The sequence below is a fragment of the Ctenocephalides felis genome, unplaced genomic scaffold, assembly GCF_003426905.1.
Source record: "Ctenocephalides felis isolate EL2017-DRISC unplaced genomic scaffold, ASM342690v1 CF-g0.4_SCAFFOLD_01170, whole genome shotgun sequence".
Taxonomy (NCBI): Eukaryota; Metazoa; Arthropoda; class Insecta; order Siphonaptera; family Pulicidae; genus Ctenocephalides; species Ctenocephalides felis.
The window spans coordinates 28351081-28371255 of record NW_020537324.1 but is presented as its reverse complement, the minus strand read 5'-3'; the positions used below and the strand labels follow the sequence as shown (position 1 = coordinate 28371255).

At 29.0% G+C, this 20175-nt stretch overlaps 1 protein-coding gene and 1 non-coding gene across 2 annotated transcripts in view; one reads left to right on the top strand and one right to left on the bottom strand.

The window, feature by feature from the left end:
• LOC113368475 overlaps nucleotides 1–15489 on the bottom strand; it is a 37971-nt gene extending 22482 nt beyond the window's left edge. Inside the window, exons 1-2 of the mRNA XM_026610023.1 lie at nucleotides 15381–15489; nucleotides 8551–8701 (exon numbers count right to left, since the gene is read on the bottom strand). The gene's annotated coding sequence lies outside the window, so the exon portion shown is untranslated. The remainder of the gene's footprint in view (nucleotides 1–8550; nucleotides 8702–15380) is intronic.
• On the top strand, nucleotides 7651–7722 carry Trnad-guc. The gene has a single exon. It is a non-coding gene; the product is annotated as a tRNA-Asp (tRNA).
• Nucleotides 15490–20175: the final 4686 nt, after the last annotated feature.

Below are 20175 nucleotides of genomic sequence, written 5' to 3'. Positions count from 1 at the left end.
CAAATTGTAATTCAATTTTCGCAATTCTATAGATGTATTATAGAAGTTCTATTCTATATTATAAGAGTTTTGAGATCATATTCTGATAATAGAAATTCTTCTATTATCGTTCTCTATATTTTTCTGTTTCAAAAAGAATCATAAATTGTTAATCCAATTTTTCGCAATATACAATTCTATATAGATGTACTTTATCTTTGCTAACAAAAGTTTTGTTTCTAGGCTACTAGATATCGATTAGCGGATCATGAAGTATGTATATAGAAAGTTTCCAACATCTGATACCTTATATAATATTTCATTAACCACGAGATTTTTTTTAATATTACAAACGTCAATAACAACGTGAAACGCTTTTATTATCAGGAAATTTGTTAGTTATCAGTTTAAAATTATAAGCAAACGCGAACTCTATTACTTCAATTACGGTATATGTGCTAATATGAATAACAGTCTTGTAAATATTGTTGCTATTTCTTTATCTAGAATGAATAATGATAATAAGGTAGCACTTCGACGAAGAAACACGTTTTCGAATTTAAATTTATATTAATAAATAATATATGTACATTTTTAAACAATAAAAATATACAATTTATTTACAATAAATAATTTATTTAAATGCATAATTTAATTTAATTTAAAAATGCTTTATGTAAAGAACAATATTGATGGGCGTTTAAGTCACATAATTAGAGATATTTATTTATGATCTGTGCATTTGTTTTGATTTATAAAAAATATATTTTCTGGTTCATTCTTAATATACTTTTTTAGAATTTACGTCTGTGGTAGGAAAGACTGGGTACGGTTGTGCCAGGGTTCGGTTGTGACAATCGTCACAACAGCTAAACTATACTGATTCTGAGATAGGGTCCAAAGCGAGAAAGATGAAGTATGTTTGTTCGAACAAGTTTCTCATTATTGTTTTCGCTTTTAAAGTGTCAAAAGAAAGTTTTCTTATAAGTTTTTTCACATGGACAGTTGTTCAAATTACCATTTATTTTACTTTTCTCCCATTTAGCAGGTATATAAACAAAATTATTGCAGATCAAAAAAAAATTGGACAACCTATATATTATTAACTTTCCGTAGGGTAAATTATAGTAATCGCAAAAAATCGAAAATGAAAATTTTTGCATATCTTTACGTTTCAAAGGTTTCTGAACATTTTAGCATACGTCAGACAAAATGGATGTATGTGTGTGTTTAGTATGTATGTATGTTTGGATACAATTTTTCGTCCACGATTTCGGGCGCACAAATAAACCGATTTCAATAATTAAAAAAGCATTCCATTACTACTGATAAGGAGACGTACAGATTAGTTTTTGGCAAAAGCGGATTCAGTCGTTCGGAAGATACGGGACAAAAAGTGCCAAAAATGGTAATTCAATTTTTGAGAACCAAGCGCCCAATTTGAATGATTTAAAAAACATTTTATTTGTACTGACAAAGTGAAGAACTGATAAAATTTTTGCGGAGGCAGGTCTAGCGGTTTGGGAGATCCAATAGAAAAAAGTGCAAAAAATGCCATTTGGCGGATAAAAATGATGATTAGACATATGAACATCAAATTATCATATATTTTCTACATATTTTAATAATAGACACAAATTTTGTATAATTTTCTATTAGTACAAAATACTAATGATTATCCATTTAACTGCGTCGCAGCGCCCACGCGCTTTTATATTTCGTTTCTTCGTAGCTAAAAAAATCAAATTTTTCAAAAAAATCAATTATTTTAAAAAAATTTAAAAATCTCAAAAATCGATTTTTTTCTAGAGTTCTAAAAGAAAATGCAATCTTTTTTAAAAAAGTTAATTTTTGGTACGGTGAGTTCCAGCAATGTGCCTTAAGGCACGATGCCATACAACACTAGTTTCCAACATTAATTACAATTATACAGCTTCATTGGTCTTGTATAATTTTTTCTTGTTTAAATTTTAATTAATGACTAAGAAATGGTTTCTAATTTTTTTTTCAATTATATGAAACCAAATACGCACGTTAATGATAAATGATACATCTAGTTTTTAATGTAAGGTAATGTGCGTTGAGAGATTTTTATATTTATAGGCATATCTATCATTAAACTGTTACATCAGTTAAAATTATTTATATTATAAAGCTCATTTGTCAAGCAGGAGGTAAAATGCAAGGAACACCCGCAACTAAAATTAGCCGTACCTTAAAATAGTTAAAGATACCTCTACGATGACTATTTATATTGTATTTAACAATGATAATTCTATTTTCGAACTAGTTCGTTCTGCCGTCAAAGTGCTAATGAATAATAAACATAAAATCTAACAAATATTGAAATATAGTCCGACAAACATCGCTTCGTTTGACGCAGATCAAATTAACTTTTCCATTTGAATGATTAAGCGGTGTTTGCAATCTAATCATTCCGAGTTTGTTTTACAAATAAACATAAAATCAGCGAGCACTTATTAAATACAATTGAAAAGCAATAATTCCATTGTTTAAAAAATTCGATATTGATGACGAGGGAGCACCAATGGCGACTGTCGCATCGATTGCTATACTGACAAAACAATGCCGTTTTAGTTATAAATATCCGAACACGAAAGGATTGCTAGGAAATCGATAACAAAACATTTGTTCTTTATTGTCAAGAAGACAATGATAAGTTACCGGTGACTGGGTCTATAATATATTTTTACTTTGAAAACTTTGCATGTCTTTTAATGAGCTCGCCTGCAGGCTGGTGGTTAGATCTATGAGATTTGAAATAGAGGTTCCAGGTTCTATGCCCGCTTCGATATCAAGAAGTAAAGACATCAGTTTTCACTTGAAAAGACAGTTAGAAATATGTCTCTAAGTGAAAATAGTCCTTACCTGGCATTGCTGCATCAATAAATAAATTTTATCGCCGTTTCAAAAATTGTTATAATAAAAAAAATAACATGGAGATGAGACAACTGCTAGGATTGCCATCTATAAAACCAAAATATAGTTAGTTAAGGGGTCAGGGGTACTTGACTTAATTTTTGAAAAATCGATTTTTATTTTTTTGCTTTTTCATTAAGTGTAATATCTTGAAAATGTTCTCTGAAAATTTCAAGTTGATCCGATGATTACTTTTTGAGTTATTGGATTCTAACCAGCGCGCTGACGCAAGTGGAGAGCTCGATACTTATACTCAAGATTATTCTCCTTCACCTCCTGATGTTTTAAAAGCTTTTAAACCGATTTACGACGATCTCAGCAATGATAATTTACTTTCAAGATGTGTAGTTCAAGATTGAATCCATAATCAGAAAAAATTAAAAGCTTCAACCAACTAGTGTAAAAAATGTGCCTAAAAACCGTGAATACTAGTTCTACTATCGTACAAATTGCTGAATACATATACATAATCATTATTATTGATTATGAATATCCTAGGACGTGATTGTGGCTATAATTCGCATTGGTATGCTGAAAAATTGGATGCTGCACGTGTTAAAGTGGCAGATCAGCGCGCCAACGAAAACATTCAGGAGGCCAGAATGCTTCGTAGGCAACAGCAAATGGAAATTTTGGAAACTTGCACAATGACTTATGAACTATTATTTGGCCCTGAAATAGATGGCATGGTTTAAGTAATTCAATAATTCGAATTTCTGTACGTAAATCCAATGTGAAACCTTAAACGCGTTTTTCTCAAAACTACGTTTTTGAACCTGTGACCACTGTAACTCAAAAACCGCTTAGTATATTTTATTGAAATTTATACATAAATAAACTCGGGCCTGATCGAAGTATTTTTATTTTTTCAAAAAATTCAATTTTTTGTTGTACAAAAAATGGCAGGTTTTGAAAGAACTAAGCATCAGATTTAAATGATTCAAAAAACTTTTTGCTTGTTTTGACAAAATAATTGCTTTTGGAAAAAACAATATTTCAAAATTCTTTGGGTCAATGTACGGGACATCAGAATTCACTTTAGAGGTATGGTTTCTTCAGTAAAGTATCTTATTTTGATCCCTAGTATCCGAAAATCATATGTGCCTAAGTGACCTTAAAATCGACCCGCCCTAATATATGTATATACATGTGTGTGTGTGTGTGTGTGTGTGAATGTGAAACCGTACCTTGATTTGCAAAATTGATAAAAAAATGATTGTTACATAGCTGTTTGGATGAAAGATATGTACTTTAAAGAAAAGCCGACGAAAGTTGTCTAGAGTGTTTTGAATTGTGACATAGAGAAAAATTGATAAGACAAAAGTGTTTGACAAAGTCATGTATGAAGAAATAATTCAAAGAATCCGAGAACAAAGAGCTCGAATAGATTCGATCATGAAACGCCAAAAATTTGACGAATTGCAAAAAGAGGGTTTACAAGACAATGTAAAAGGTAAAAGCAAATGACTAAAAGAGCTGATAAAAATAGAGAACTTAGATATGATATGTCAGAAGAAGGTATCTTCCTGCAATAAATCGTACATAATAAAGGAACTCGGTATTATGTTATATTATGTTGGGTACGCAAAAACTCAAAAACGGCTAAACCGATTTGTCCAGTTTTAGTCTTGAAATATTTGTGCTAATCTAGAGATTGTGGAAAAGGTGAGAAATTATTTCAAAACTGCATAGAAACTTTACATTTTTAATTTAATTTTTTTGTAAAAGCTTAATTTAAAATGAAACAATGGACGGCGACTCATACGTCAAATGTCAAATGATTTTGAAAAATTATGTACAAGTAAATTTAATAGAATGTTTTAGATGTATATGATTTAATTGTAGTAAGATCTATTTATACACAAAAACATTATTAAATAGGTCACAAGTGCTATTAGAAACTCAAGATATGAACTTATTTCAAGGGTTAATAAATGTCCTTTTTTAAAAATCTTTTCTTTTCAAAGTCTGTACTCTGAAAAAGTCATATGTATAATTTTGTACTCATTTAATATTTTCTAGATTATATTATTATTTTATTTAGGTTATTTAAATTAAGATCCTAAATTTGGAATCGATCGAGGAGACATTTTGCCGAATTGTTGTCTATTATAACTTATTTCGAGTTATAATACACAACATTTAAATAAGAAAATTCTGCTGATCTTCTGGAATAAAATATCTTGAGAACTGGTTATAAAGCTAAATATCAAATATATCAATAGTTCCATTTTTTTTTTTGGATTCTCTAGAAATTGTTTGCAAATATCTTATTGTACCACGACGTGTGCCGGATCAGCTAGTTCAAAATAAAAATAGAGATCAAAATTAAATTAAAATATATTATAAAAGAGTAATTTTTAAAAATATTGTATTTGTAGATACATGCATGCAGGTATGTATAAGATGTGTATGAACATATATAAAATAAATTATCATGAGGTAAATTCCTGCTATTGATTCCGGTCACGATATAATATGCAAATAGAAGTTGGACTTAATATAATGCTATCAAACATCATTTTATGGGCGCTATATAGAGACAAGATAGATTAAATTTTAGTTTTTTATTCCACACGATAGGCGACGTTCCAATGCCTATCTCATTGACCTCGTCCTTAATATGGTTTATTTCTTATTTATTCGAATTTAGCAATAAAATCTAAATAACATTTTGAAATCGCAAAATCATGAATTTGAACAAAAATTACGTGAAGTAGACGTACCCGACGACTGAAATGAGATGAAATTGACGGTGATGTTGCTAAAAATATCAATGAGTAATTTGTAGTACATAAACAGTATGATAAAATATGCGAATGTAGAAATGCAATGCATCACAAATAATAAATATTAATATTTTAAAACTTAGTGATGTTTTACCAAATGATTGTTGCTCTATATTTTTCAATGGTCAATATTTCAACGATAACTAGTTATTGTAAAAAAATAGTTTACATGTCGACAAGTAAAATATGTCTAAATAGAATCGCAATGCTAAACAAACATTGTAACGTTTTTTAAAGAAACACATTACTATAGGCAAAAAACTAGTACAGGACTGGATAAAGTTATGGGTGATATAAAACAAGAGGTCACAGGGTCGAAAAACTAAAATTACACAAGATAACAACAAGATATTCATGAATACATAAATAAACTACTTTTACATAACATTTTAACGCTGTTTTTTCTTCTTCCTTTGTTGACAAAATTTCTGCATTAAAAAAACTATGTTTAAAATTTTATGTTCACAAAATTAAAAGTCACCGGTGAAGAATCCTAGTATTCAAAATATTTTTTTTACATTTGTGAATTACAATCTGTCGTTCTTATACAACATTCAGTAATTTTGATGTAGTATTCAAAATATGTTCATGGAAGATGCAGATAAATCGTACCACATGATTTGAATAACAAAATTTTGAAAACATATTTTTTGTCTATAGGCTATAGCCAAATGAAGTACGTGTTTCATTTACCTAAAAGATAGCAGTGATAGCACCATACCTCATGGTAGAACATAGCCTTCAGCGATATGATCTATCTGATTTCTTGCAACTAATAATTAACTTGTAAAAGCAAAACCATTTTCAAAATATACAGTAGAATTTGTTCTTTCAATTGCTAAATTTTTAATTTTTAATTTCCCGTGGGGTAAGTTATAGTAATCGCAAAAAAACGCTATAGTGATCGTAAATAATTTTTTTTTATATATCTTTACGTTTCAAAGGTTTTTGAACATTTTGGCATACCTTAGAAAAAATAGATGTATGTGTGCGTGTGCATGTGTGTGTACGGATACAAATTTTCGCCGACGATTTCGGGAACACCGATCAACCGATTTCAATTATTTAAAAAACATCCGATTTGCATTGATAAGAAGACGTGCTGATTAGATTTTGGCGGGTCTAGCCGTTCCGAAGATATGGGGCAGAAAGTGCCAAAAACGGTAACTCAGTTTTTAAGAGAACGGAGCGTCCGATTTTAATAATTCAAAAAACATTTTACTTGTATTGACAAGATGAAAAACTGATTAAATTTTTGGTAAGGCATGTCCAGCGGTTATGGACTCTCAATAAAAATAATTTAAAAAATGTCATTTGGCGGTCAAAAATGATTATCGGACATGTGTACATTAAATTATCAGATATTTTATAGAGATTTTAATAAAGTGTACACATTTCGTGTAATTTTTTTTGGGTTCCGTGGCAAGATTTTTATTTACGGTACGGGAAGTTTCAGCAATTTTCCTTAAGGCGCGATGCCATGCACCCCACTAGTTATTATTTAAGTAATACAATATTTTGGAAAGGTCATGCAACTTGCCAAAATGCCATCTATTTTATACAGTCATAGTAATACCTCAAAATATTCTAAATCACTTAACATTTTAGAATATAACTTGTTTTTTAATTTAAAAAAATTCAATGAAGACAGCAAATGGTTAAATGGTTAAAATGCTGTATTATACGCATGGCGAGTATACTCGTCAATTCACAAAATTCTACCACTTTACCATGACCAGGATATACGTTAAATGCAGTTAACTAGTAATATTTTTATAAAAATCCTATTGGTTAATAACGAAATATGTACCTTGTTTCATACATTGGCAAATGATGCGCAGAAATCTATGCCAAAATACTAAAAGTATTTCTTTTTCTATAATTACTGTATTGTAAAAAGTAGAATCCGTACACTGCGTTATCCTGTGAATGTTTCCGCATGTCCTCGGTAGTATAGTGGTCAGTATCCCCGCCTGTCACGCGGGAGACCGGGGTTCGATTCCCCGCCGGGGAGGAATTATTTTTGTAAACAAGAAATTGTACATAAAAAAAAAATATGTTTTGGTACACATTTGTACACATTATAAGCCTAAATGTTTAAAACTAGGTTTTTAATTCACTATTCATCAATAAATCCATGTTTATAAAAATATTATGATAACCAAAATATAGCAGTTGCCTGTGATTGACGTATATACTCGTCATGGAGAAACAGCAGAATTTTGTGATTGACAAATAACCATTTGTCATCTAAATTGAAATTTTTGAAAAAAAAAGTTATATTTCGAAATATTGAGTAATTTAGACTGTAATAAACTACTGTTTATTTGGAAAATGGTTTTGCTTTTACAAGTTAATTGTTAGTTACAAGGAATCAGATAGATGATAAAATAGATGAAAGCTATGTCCTCCCTTGGTGTGTGATGCTATCTTTTAGATAAAAAAAAACACATACTCTATTTGGATAGACAAAAAACATGCTTTCAAATTTTGTTATTCAAATCATGTGTTAATTATCAATTATTATAATTAATCTACGCCTTCAATGAACATACTAAATATTAGTATTTATGACTTTAAAAAAAACAGTGTTTGTTTAACATTCGAATTCTATTTAGTTAACATATTTTACATGTCTATATGTAAAATATGTGTTTATAATAACTAGTTATCGTTGAAACAATGACCATTGAAAAATTGGGAAAATTTTAGATGAACTTATAAATCGTAGCCACAGAAGATTTTACTCAAATATCTCAACATCAAAGTTAACTATTCTAACATTTATATATATATATATATATATATATATATATATATATATAAAAAATGATTGACAAACCTTGTTGTGCGCCAGTTTGGCCGCGTCAGCGTCGCCACTGTTGGCGGCTTCGAAATCAGCTGGGAAGTTGTTTGAGAAGATAATTGTGAAAAGTCCGTTGGCATAGTATTTACTACGCCACACTCACACTCCAGGAAATTCTTAAAAATCTCTAGAAAATAAAACAAAATATATTACTGAGTTGTATATTATATTATACACCTTAACATTTACTAGCTTATACTGCATATTCAATTTTACCATTAAACTAGATCGTTTTTTTTTTGAGGTAATGTTTTCAAAATATTGCAATATATTTAAAAAACATAATAATTTAAATCAACTTTTCGTATTATTAACACTTTCGCTACGAGTATTTGTTATACAAAATATTTTCAGATTTTCGATAAAATTCGATTCGATTTTCAAATCATTGTCGATAAAATTCGGCTCGCTCGTAGGTAAGTGGCTAGAACGTCTGAACCTAAATCTAAGGTCTCGGGTTCGATTCCATTTCGAGCATCGAAATTCGGAATGGTTGTCCAGCAGTAGTGACAACGGTTTTCACTTGGAAATATAGATAGCAATATGTTTCCAAAAAATTGCTCTATTCCGGAATTGGTGCATCAATAAATATTCGCCCTATTGCAGGCATTGTAATAATAATTTATTACTGAGAGATAGGACAACTGTTTGGGTTGCCAAACCGACATCTGAGAACCGACCAGTATTAAGTCAAAATCAGCCCAACAGCTTATAGAATTCTTAAGTTCTGACTGCTGAATTATGATAAAAATCGATAAAATTATATATAAAAATATAAAATTACACTTAACAATCACAATTTACAATTTAACTCTGAGTGATAAATTTTAAAGCAAAATTCGTCACAATGTCGAATCAACAAGTCAATCTGATGTCGTCTATAGAAGACACTCGTAGCAGAAGGCTTATTAACTCTATTAATGAGATTTTTTTTAAATAAATATGTATTTTAGATACTTGCGATATGAATTCTAATTGTGCAAAAACTAGTGGTGTATGGCATCGTGCCTTAAGGCAAATTGCTAGAACTTCCTGAACCGTAACGAAATGATCGAAGAATATTAATGTTTTCAAATAGATTATTATAAATACTGTAACATTTTCCAATATTTATAAGAATTATATGAACTGACTTACAAAGTTAAAATTACTTATTTAAAGTATATAGGTGAGCTTCAGAGCTTCAGCCAGAATTAAAATTAATATCTGAATTATTTTCGATATCAAAAATTTGAAATATCTTTTTTACAAAAACAATTGTTTTGCCAACGCAAGCAGAATGTTTTTTGGATCATTCAAATCGAGTACTTCGTTCTCTCAAATACTCGGTTTTTATTTTCTGCTCAGTATCTTCGTAAAGGCTGGACCTGCCTTTTCCAAAAACTACTAAGCATATATCCCAACAATACGAATCGATTGCTTTTTGAATTTTTCAAATCCGTTCATCCGTACGTCCAAAATCGTCGACGTAAAATTGTCTCCACACATACACACACATTCATTTTTACTGAGACATGCCTAAATGTTCAGAAATCGCTGAAACGTGAAGACATGCAAAAATTTTCATTTTCGATTTTCGGCCCATTACTATTACTTACCCTGCGGGAAGTTAATTATAATTATAATAAAGATTCCAAAAAATACAAAATAATATTTGTTTCTATTTATTCTTTCCTCAAGCATATTAAACACGCTTATAATGAAGATAATATTATCTAGTCTGATATATTTTGTATATCAACCTATGAAATAATATTTGTTTCTATTTAGTCTTTCTTTAAGAGTATTGGACACGCATAATATAATGAAGATAATATTATCTCGTCCGATATATTTTGTATTCACTTATAATTAAATGTAATTAAATATTTTACCGTTAAATATTTATATTACACAGTTGAGAGTTATTTAATTATAAACAAATATTTAGATAGATCAAAACATTTAGTAAAATATTCAGGTAACTACTAGTATAGTAAGGAGTATGTAAAGATCACATATGCGACATATTGAAGTCACGGTTATATTAAAAATAGACTGAAACCTGTAAAAAGACGTTCGGACAAATCTACAAAAATATACCCATTGTCAGATTCAATTATATTTTAGAAATGAACGTGTTATACGTGTTTTGCATTGGAAATTCTCACGTCGCATTAAGTTTTGGTAAATAAAAATTTCTGCAAATAAAAATAATGTTGTTGCCCATTGCATTATTGGAATTAATTAATTTTATAAAGTCAATTTCTCATTCAAACATTCAGTTCAAAATAAAATTTGAAATTCAATTCAAATACTAGTCATAATACTAGTTTTAAGTGGCATTTTGCTCCAGAAATTCGGGACATTCTTAAAAAGCTCTAAAAAATATAATAAAATATATGCATGAGCTGTATATTATTCACATTAACATTTAGTAGATTATATTGCTTAGTTGCAAAATATTGCAATATTTTTTAAAAACATAAATAATTTAAATCAATCTTTTTTATTTTCATAACGAGTATTAGTTATTCACATATTGAAAATAACGAGATTTATGAGAATAAAAATACGAGATAAAAGATACGTTCAGTAAATTTCCTAAAAAATATATGACTTTTTGCTATTTTTCAGAAAATTGCAATCAATAAAAATAAAATTATTGCAGGTTCTGGTCAATTAATCACGTAATCGATTTTTTGAGAATTTTTGGACTCCCTCAAATCCTTGGTGACACGTGATGATATTCAAAATTAAGACCCCCTCCCCTATCGAACATCACTTGTCTTTTTAGTTACGAAAGAAATTGTAAAATTTGATTTTTTTAAAAATAAAAAATAAATACACGTGATATCTTACTATACCCCCATGTGATATTTCGTATTTTTTTTAAACCCCCTTCCCTTAACCTTCTCAGGTGTATAATGGACGCCACAAAATTGCCTATTTTACATTTTTGTTTACTAATTTCTTATTGTTTACACCTCGCCAGTATAAATGTTTAAATGGTCCTTTTTACCGCAAAAAGACTAACAAAGAAAAAAATACTTTCGTTACCAAATTGACAATATTCTGGTGGCAGCAAAGTTGCCTGATTTAAGGCGAAGACTGGTTACATATTTTTTGACCTTTACATTCAAAAAATGTTGATAAAAATTCCTGACTTCAAAGTCAGGAATCACTCGTTTTTGAGATAATAGCTTTTTTACCCGCAACCTTTAAGCCCAACTCTGCCCTACTTAAGGAGCTATTGCCAAATAGTTACAATAAATTGTAATATTATATTACTTTTTTATTATTAAAAAAAAAATCATTAACGATTTACAATAAAACCGCAGATTTTTTAGTTCAGATGCAAGAATAATAACGAATGACAGTGTAGTTGTATACATTGCTTGTGTATAAGAATCATTAATTAACACATAAAATATATTATAAATAATAATCAAGCAAGCGTCATAATTTGTCAAACAATATGTAATTAATTACACACAATATATATATATATATATATATATATAATATAATATAATATATAATGTATATATCAATTAGCACATGGAGTTGTTTTATCTTAATTGAATTCGAGTTAAAACGGGCAGCACGCACGTTTCGATAAAAACATGTTGTAACAATTAATAACATGTTTAATATTACATCGCGTGCATTTAAAAGCATTTGCACTCATTTAAATAATTATAATTATTCTTAAGCTTTATCTATATCGCTGTGGTGTATTCGGATTTTTTCGCTAAACTTTTTCTCAACATAAAAAAATCCGGTTTGCTATTTTTTGTTTTCTCGACGTTTCAAGCCATTATGAATCGAATGAGACCAAATTTGAAAAAAGTATGTGTCCGTGTGTATGTGAGCAGATTTTTTTACCTTAAATCGACGTTTTTTCAAAAATTTAAAAGCCATTCGATGTAATTCTATGAGGACTACCGTTTGTTAGTTTTGCGTGACGATCGACCGAGCCGTTTCTTCGTATACAGCAGAAAAGTGAAAAAAAAATTGTCCGCCGTTTAGCCCGCAATTTTAAATCGATATTAAAAATTGATTTGATTTGATTGACTGATTACTTTTTTGGTAAAGATCCGATGGCACAAGTTCTTGTAATCATTGCTGAACATTTTTTTTTCGACGATTTTTATGATTTTTTTTGAAGATAGATATCATGGTCTTCTAGATCATACTAAAATATTACGACCCTACAACAAATCGTTTAATTTTAAAAAAAAATCGTCATGGTTTGCAAAAATTAGTGACGTTTTTATAACAAATTTTATTCACTAATAAATTAATTTATTTTTTATTGATTAAGTCGATTATTTACACATATCGGGAAGTTCATGTAACTTGCCTCAAGGCAAAATACCAATACCAACTAGTTATTACACATTATATACACACGGCTCAAAATTTAAGAACCACAATATCAGGATTTAATGATGTCCCAAAATAACAAATCTACACATGGCCATTTCTCTACAGACTAAAATTAAATGTACGAATGGATGCATCGAAAATATTTATAATCTCAGAGAGTGATGAAAATATAATTCAAATATAAAAAATATTATATGTACGAGAATTTATTGAAATAAAAAAATCTCTAGAATAAAGAATTCTAGAAAAAAAGGCTTAAATCCTTGCATTTACTTATCAAAAAAATAATAAACTTTTTAAAAGTATAATAAATATGAATTTATATACTAGATTTGTTGTTTAAATAGGAAGATAATTCTCTTTAATAATTGTAGATATTAATATAATGAATCATTTTCCTAGTTTTATGAAAGTGTAAATGATTGCTGAATGATGACGCATATCAAGTGACAAAACGTATAATATACTATTAACTTTTTTAATTCGACTAATGGGCAACACATTATTTAATATGTTTCAAAGTCTGGAAAACTTTCAAGTTATATATATATATATATATATATATATATATATATATATATATGTTAAAGTAGTTAGTTTTGATGTTGAGAAATATGAGTAAGTTCTTCAAGGGCATACATCAAATAAAAGGCAAAGATTTAGAAGTTAATCTTTAATTTTTCCAAACGTTTCGACATAGTATTTTATGTCATCATCAGTGGATCTACAGAATGAATATTGAAAAAAAAAAATTTCAATATTCAAAATTTTCAATATTCATTCTGTAGATCCACTGATGATGACATAAAATACTATGTCGAAACGTTTGGAAAAATTAAAGATTAACTTCTAAATCTTTGCCTTTTATTTGATGTATGCCCTTGAAGAACTTACTCATATATATATATATATATATATATATATATATATATATATATATATATATGTGGTGTGTGTGTGTGTTAATTTGTAATTATAATAGAATTATGAATTGTAATAAAAAATATGTATGTAAAAATAATGAGATGTATAAAAATTAGAGAATAAGAAATAAGAATGAAGATAAGTTAAGAAGTATAGAAAGAATAGGATTATATGAAGAAGATAGTATGAAATTGAAGATTGTATAGGGTATATGATTGTATAAAATAATGTAGGTGGCTAAATTCTCGATTAAGCGAGGCCAATAACAATAAAAAAAAGTGCCAAATTAACAATTCTTTTATACACATAGCCAATATTCTACAACCTAAAATAAAATTCATGAATGTATGTGCTGAAATGTAAATATATTTCAAATATTGTAAAAAATATTATAGATTTTATAAATATAAAGAAAATTATTTTGAATGAAGAATTATAAGAATGCTCAAGTTATTGCATTTATCCATTGAAAAAATACTAAACATTTTTATAAATATTAATGTATTAACTTCCCGTAGGGTAAGTTATTGTAATCGCCCAAATATCAAAATTGAAAATGTTTGCATTTCTCGACGTTTTGAAGGTTTCTGAACATTTTGGCATACCTAAGAAAAAATGGATGTGCGTGTGCATGTATGTATGGATACAATTTTTCGTCCACGTTTTCGGGCGCGCTGATCATCCGATTTGAATGGTTCAAAAAACATTCGATTCCTATTGATAGGGAGATGTGCTGATTAGTTTTTGGCAAAGGCGGGTCCAGCAGTTACGAAGATAAAGAGCAAAGAGTGTAGAAAATAGAAATCGAGTTTTTGAGAGAACGGAGCATCCGATATGAATGATCTAAAATCATTCAACTAGTAATGATTGGGAGAAATGGTTAATAGTTTTTGGCAAAGGCAGGCCCAGCCATTTCGAAGATACAGAGCTAAATGTGCAAAAATGGGAGTTTTTTGAGAGATCTAAGTGTCCGATTTAAATGATTCAAAAACTTTTGCTCGTTTTAACAAATAATTGATTTTGGAAAAAAAAATTTTTTGTATATCGAAAATAATTCAGATTTCCTTTTTATTTCTGACTATAGTTCTAATATACTTTAAACAAATAATTTCAACTTGCAATTCAGTTTATATAATTCTTATAAATATTATTTAAATTTTTAATAAAATGTAAATTTTTAAATATTAGACAATGTTACAATATTTATAATAATCTATTCGAAAACATTCAATATTCCTGGAACATTTCGTTAAGGTACGGAAGTTCCAGCAATTTGCCTTAAGGCACGATGCCACACACCCCACTAATTTACAACTAAAATTGTGTATATGTACTAGGTTTGGTATACAAATAAGAGAAGATTTATTTTTAATATTTGTAGAATTTAAATAATGAATCATTTTCTTATTTTTATGAGGTGTAAAAAAACATTCATAAAAGAAAATCATAGAAAATGATAAAAAAAAATTTTTTAATAGATTAATTTATAAAATGTATGATAAAATGCTTACTATTCAAAAATATCCTGTCTAATTGATATGCATGAAGATATAGATAAAACTCGCAACCGTCCGAAGAATTTTCATACTATTTCTGTCGCAGCACTGGCAATGACAACATCGTGCGAGCACATGAAATACTCGTTTATTCAAAGGCAACGGAGCACAAACACTTTTTTACAAATTTACATGACACCCGAATAAAATTAATATCACAACGACGTAAAGCACTAAAAGACTAAACTAAATTGTCTGATGTACAGTTCGTGAATGTTTTGATTCGGTGAACAAAAGCGAGTTAGTCGTCGAATCGACTTGCCATCCCTGTATGAGCGTCGAATGACAGACATAATGTTCTCTGCCATCTGCTGAATATTCGATCACTCACTCGAGGCGTGATTCGAACATTCTGAGGAGGACGCACTAGCCATACTATCCACACTATCGCACATGCATTTCAGTAATAATAAATATTTACAATTATTTCACATTCCTTTGTACATTGCACACATTGTGCAATCCGATCGTTTCTTTAGATCAATGGATTATATTTAAACGATGAAGACATTAAATGCACACATTGCGAATGCGATCGGAGGCCCGATCAAATGCGCAAGTGCAATGGACAATTTAGCTTCTGCAAGAGATAGATAGGAATTTTAAAACCTTCGATTTGGCTCGGTTTTATTAGAAATTATCGATGAAACTAGTGGTGTATGGCATCGTGATTTAAGGCAAATTGCTGGAACTTCCTGTACCGAAAACTAAATTATTAAAAAAAACTGCAAAATTTTGAAAAAATTAGATTTTTGGGAAATTTTTAAATTTTTGAAAAGAAAAGACTTGAAAAATTTGATTTTTTTTTATTTGTTTTTTTTTTTGTATCTTGATATTTTTTTTAAATTTTGAGCATTTTTTGAAGCAATCGCGCTGCATAGCTGATTTGGAATCAAAATATCAAAGCGTGTAAGCGCCGCGTAGTCGTCTAACGGGTAAACTTGGTACGGAACCCATATAAATGTACACAAAATTTATACTTATTATTATAATATTTATAAAATATATGATAATCTAATGTTCATTTTTGACCGCTAAATGGCACTCTTTCACTTTTTTTTATTGGATCTCCGGAGACGCTGGATCTGCCTCTTCAAAAATTTTACAAGTTCGTCAATACAAGTAAAATATTTTTTAAATTATTTAAATCAGACGCTCCGTTATATCAAAAACTGAAATACCATTTTTGGCATTTTTTTGGTTTCTTCGAAACGGCTAGACCAGCCTTTACCAAAAACTAATCAGCACGTCTTCTTATCAGCAGGAATTGAATGTTTTTTTAATTATTTAAATCGGTTGATCCGTGTTCGCAAAATTGTCGACGAAAATTTGTATCCGCATAGACACACATATATCAAATTTTTCTAAGGTATGACAAATTGTTCAGAAACCTCTGAAACGTAAAGATATATCAAAATTTTCCTTTTTGTTTTTTTGCGATTACTATAATTACACTACGAGAAGTTTATTAAAAAAACTCAATGATCTCCTTCCAAGAGGAGTTAGAATGAAGGATCTTATCTCATATTTCTAAATATTATATAAACTGAATTGCTAATTTAAAATTATTTATTTCAAGTATATAAGTGAGCTTAGAATTTTGGCTAGAATTAAAATTAAAATCAGAATTATTTTCGATATTCGAAAAAATATATATTTGTGAAATAAAAAAAAAATCAAAAGATTTTTTGAGTCATTCAAATCGGATGTTTCGTTCTCTCGAAAAATTGCAATTTTTTGCACATTTAGCTTAGTATCTCTAAAACGACTAGACCTGTTTTTTCCCAATAACTAATCACCACTTCTTCCCAAAACTTTCAATTTCAATTTTTGGACGATTTCAATAACTTACCCTACGGGAAGTTAATCAATAAAAATTGATCAATGATTAATAACATTTGTTTTCAATATTTTCAAATAGATAATAATAAAAATAAAACATAAAATTTGCAATTCGGATTTTAGGCATAAACTTTTTGTTGGGAGAGTTAAAAAATACACTAAAAACTAAAAAATGTCATGAAAGAGTTTCAAATTCACTCTAAATTTTATTCATAATTATCAGAGTTACACTACAAGTCGTAAGATGAAAATATTTTTTGGATTACAAATAAAAATCCAAATTATTATTAAAAAAATAAAGCTTTTTTATGTTGAATACATACAGCAATAAAAATCAATTTCAGTTGACTAATTCTGCAGATGTTAATTGAAAACGTTTTAAGTTTTTTATCGCACAAACTTTATCAAGTTTTTTTCACTTAATTAAATTTGAGACTACCACATTTATTTTGCTGTTGGGATCAAAGATTGTAGTCAATTCACAATTGATAAAAAATTGTATTTCACAATTTGATGATAAAAAAACTGAGGAAAATGTATACTTCATCGCAATGTAAATTTTGTTTAATTATACTTCAGTTTAATTGGAATTTATAACTTGCCAGAGGGCATAAACCAACCATAACCATGGGTTACTAAAAAAATACTGTAGAGTACTAAAATAAGAAAAGGATGAGGTTGGAAGTGTCTTTTGTAGTAGTTCTTCTGCAGTTCAAAGGAAATGTTTAAAAGCCTTAATACATGCAAGCTCTTAATCTTTTGCTGTAATGGTTGTTTTTATAAAGTCCAAGATTTGGAAAAAAAGATGAAAAGAAAGTACAGAAGTTTTCAAAATTGTACTGTCTGGTCGTGGCCTTACGTTAACAATATAGTTGAGCAATCAATTGCTTTTATTAATGTGACTCATATGAATTGAATAAGACGCAAAGCTGTTTATATATTTTATATATGTAAGTGGAATTAAGAGTGACGACTTTAAATGAAATGCATTTGCATTGGAAAATAAATCCGAAACATAAATATGATAAGCAATAAGCGAACGATAATTTAAAACTGAACGAAATCTTTACTACTTTAAATTTAATACTTCATTAGATTTATTTCCAATATTAAAAATCAGTTTTTCAGCAATTACGGATTTTTACAAAATCATACTAATTGCATAGTAAATCATATCATTTGTTTAAATTATCAAAATTATCTATGCCATTTGCCACAAAGTGAAATTAATGTCAAGTAGTCATTTCAATGTAGTATTAACCCTTTCCACTCGCAAATTGCAAGATTTTATGTATTTACTCGCCGGAGCGGCGGCATCCGAGTGGAAAGTGTTAAACTGCATAAATTAAAGATTATTAATTACATTATGCAATTTACATAATTGCTTATATGTAGATCTATAATTTAACCTTTTCCACTCGTGAATTGCGAGAACTATATGAATTTTCCGCCGGAGCGGCGGCATCCGATTTGAAAGGGTTAAGATAGATAGTGCTTCTTCCGTGGATTAGTGATTAGAACTATGGGCTTTAAGTCGTGGATCCCAGGTACGATACCCGCGTCGAGCAGTCTGATGTCAAGTAGAAGTGGTATCGATTTTCACTTGGAAATAAAATTAGCAATATGTTTCCAAGAGAAAATTTCTCTTAACCAGCATTGCTGCATCAATAAAAATTAATCACTATTACCCAACCGTTTATGGAACCCACAAATTCTATGAAAACGTTATTTTTATTGATTATAATATTATTTCCCAGTAAACACTACTTGTTGCCGCAATATAACTTTTTATGTACAAAGTTATATATAACAAGTGTTAACTAAATGTAATGTACCCGCAATGTATTTTGAAGTTACAAAGTTATATAAACAAATGTTAACTAAATGTAATGTACGCGCAATGTATTTTGAATTACAAGTTATATAACAATGTTAACTAAGTGTAATGTAAGCGCAATGTATATCGGGAGTTACAAAGTTATATACATTTGTTACCTAATGTTATAAATGTGCAATGTTTTGTTAGAAAATATTTTCCACAACTTTATATTTTAATGAAAAATCGATTTATCTAATTTTTAAATTCCGGATATATATATTTTTTATATCAACCGATTAGATTGATTTAACTAGTGGTGTATGGTATCGTGCGTTAAGGCAAATTACTGGAACTTCCGTACCAAAAATATATTTTTTTCAAAAAAAATTTTTTTTCAACTTTGAAAAAATTAGATTTTTTAAACAATTTTACATTTTAGAAAAAATTGAATTTTTTGAAAAAAAAACTTTAGAAGAAAAATGTTTTTTATGAGATGAAATATCGAAGCGCGTAAGCGCCGCGTTGCTGTTAAACAAACAAACGATGTTACGGAACCATAGAATGGTTCTTGAATTATTAAATTCGGACGCTTCGTTCTCTTAAAAACTGAGTTACCTGGGCACTTTTTGCCCCGTATCTTCGGAACGGCTGCATCAGCACGCCTCCTTATCAATACGAATCGAATGTTGTTCCCGAAACGTCGACAAAATTTTCATTCTCGATTTTTTTGCGACTACTATAACTTACTACGGGACGTTATAGTAAAAATTTCAAAGTTTTAAATAAAAAAATTTTCTAAGTTTTCCAAAAAATAGAATTTTAACTTCTTCAATTACTTACTTAAACAAACTATTTTTTTCAAAAAATTTAAAAACTTATAAGGAGAATCCACGCATTGGCCTGTCTCGGATTTTGATGATGAAACTTGGCACATGCTAGATTTGATGCCCAAACTGACCGTGGGAAAATATTAGAGGCCTGTGAAAAAGCGGTTTTTAAATATAAAAAATTAATTAAAGTTTGTTTTAGCAGCGCGCGTATTGCATACCTTGCAAGCTATTCGTTATTAACCAGCAGATTGGCCGAGTG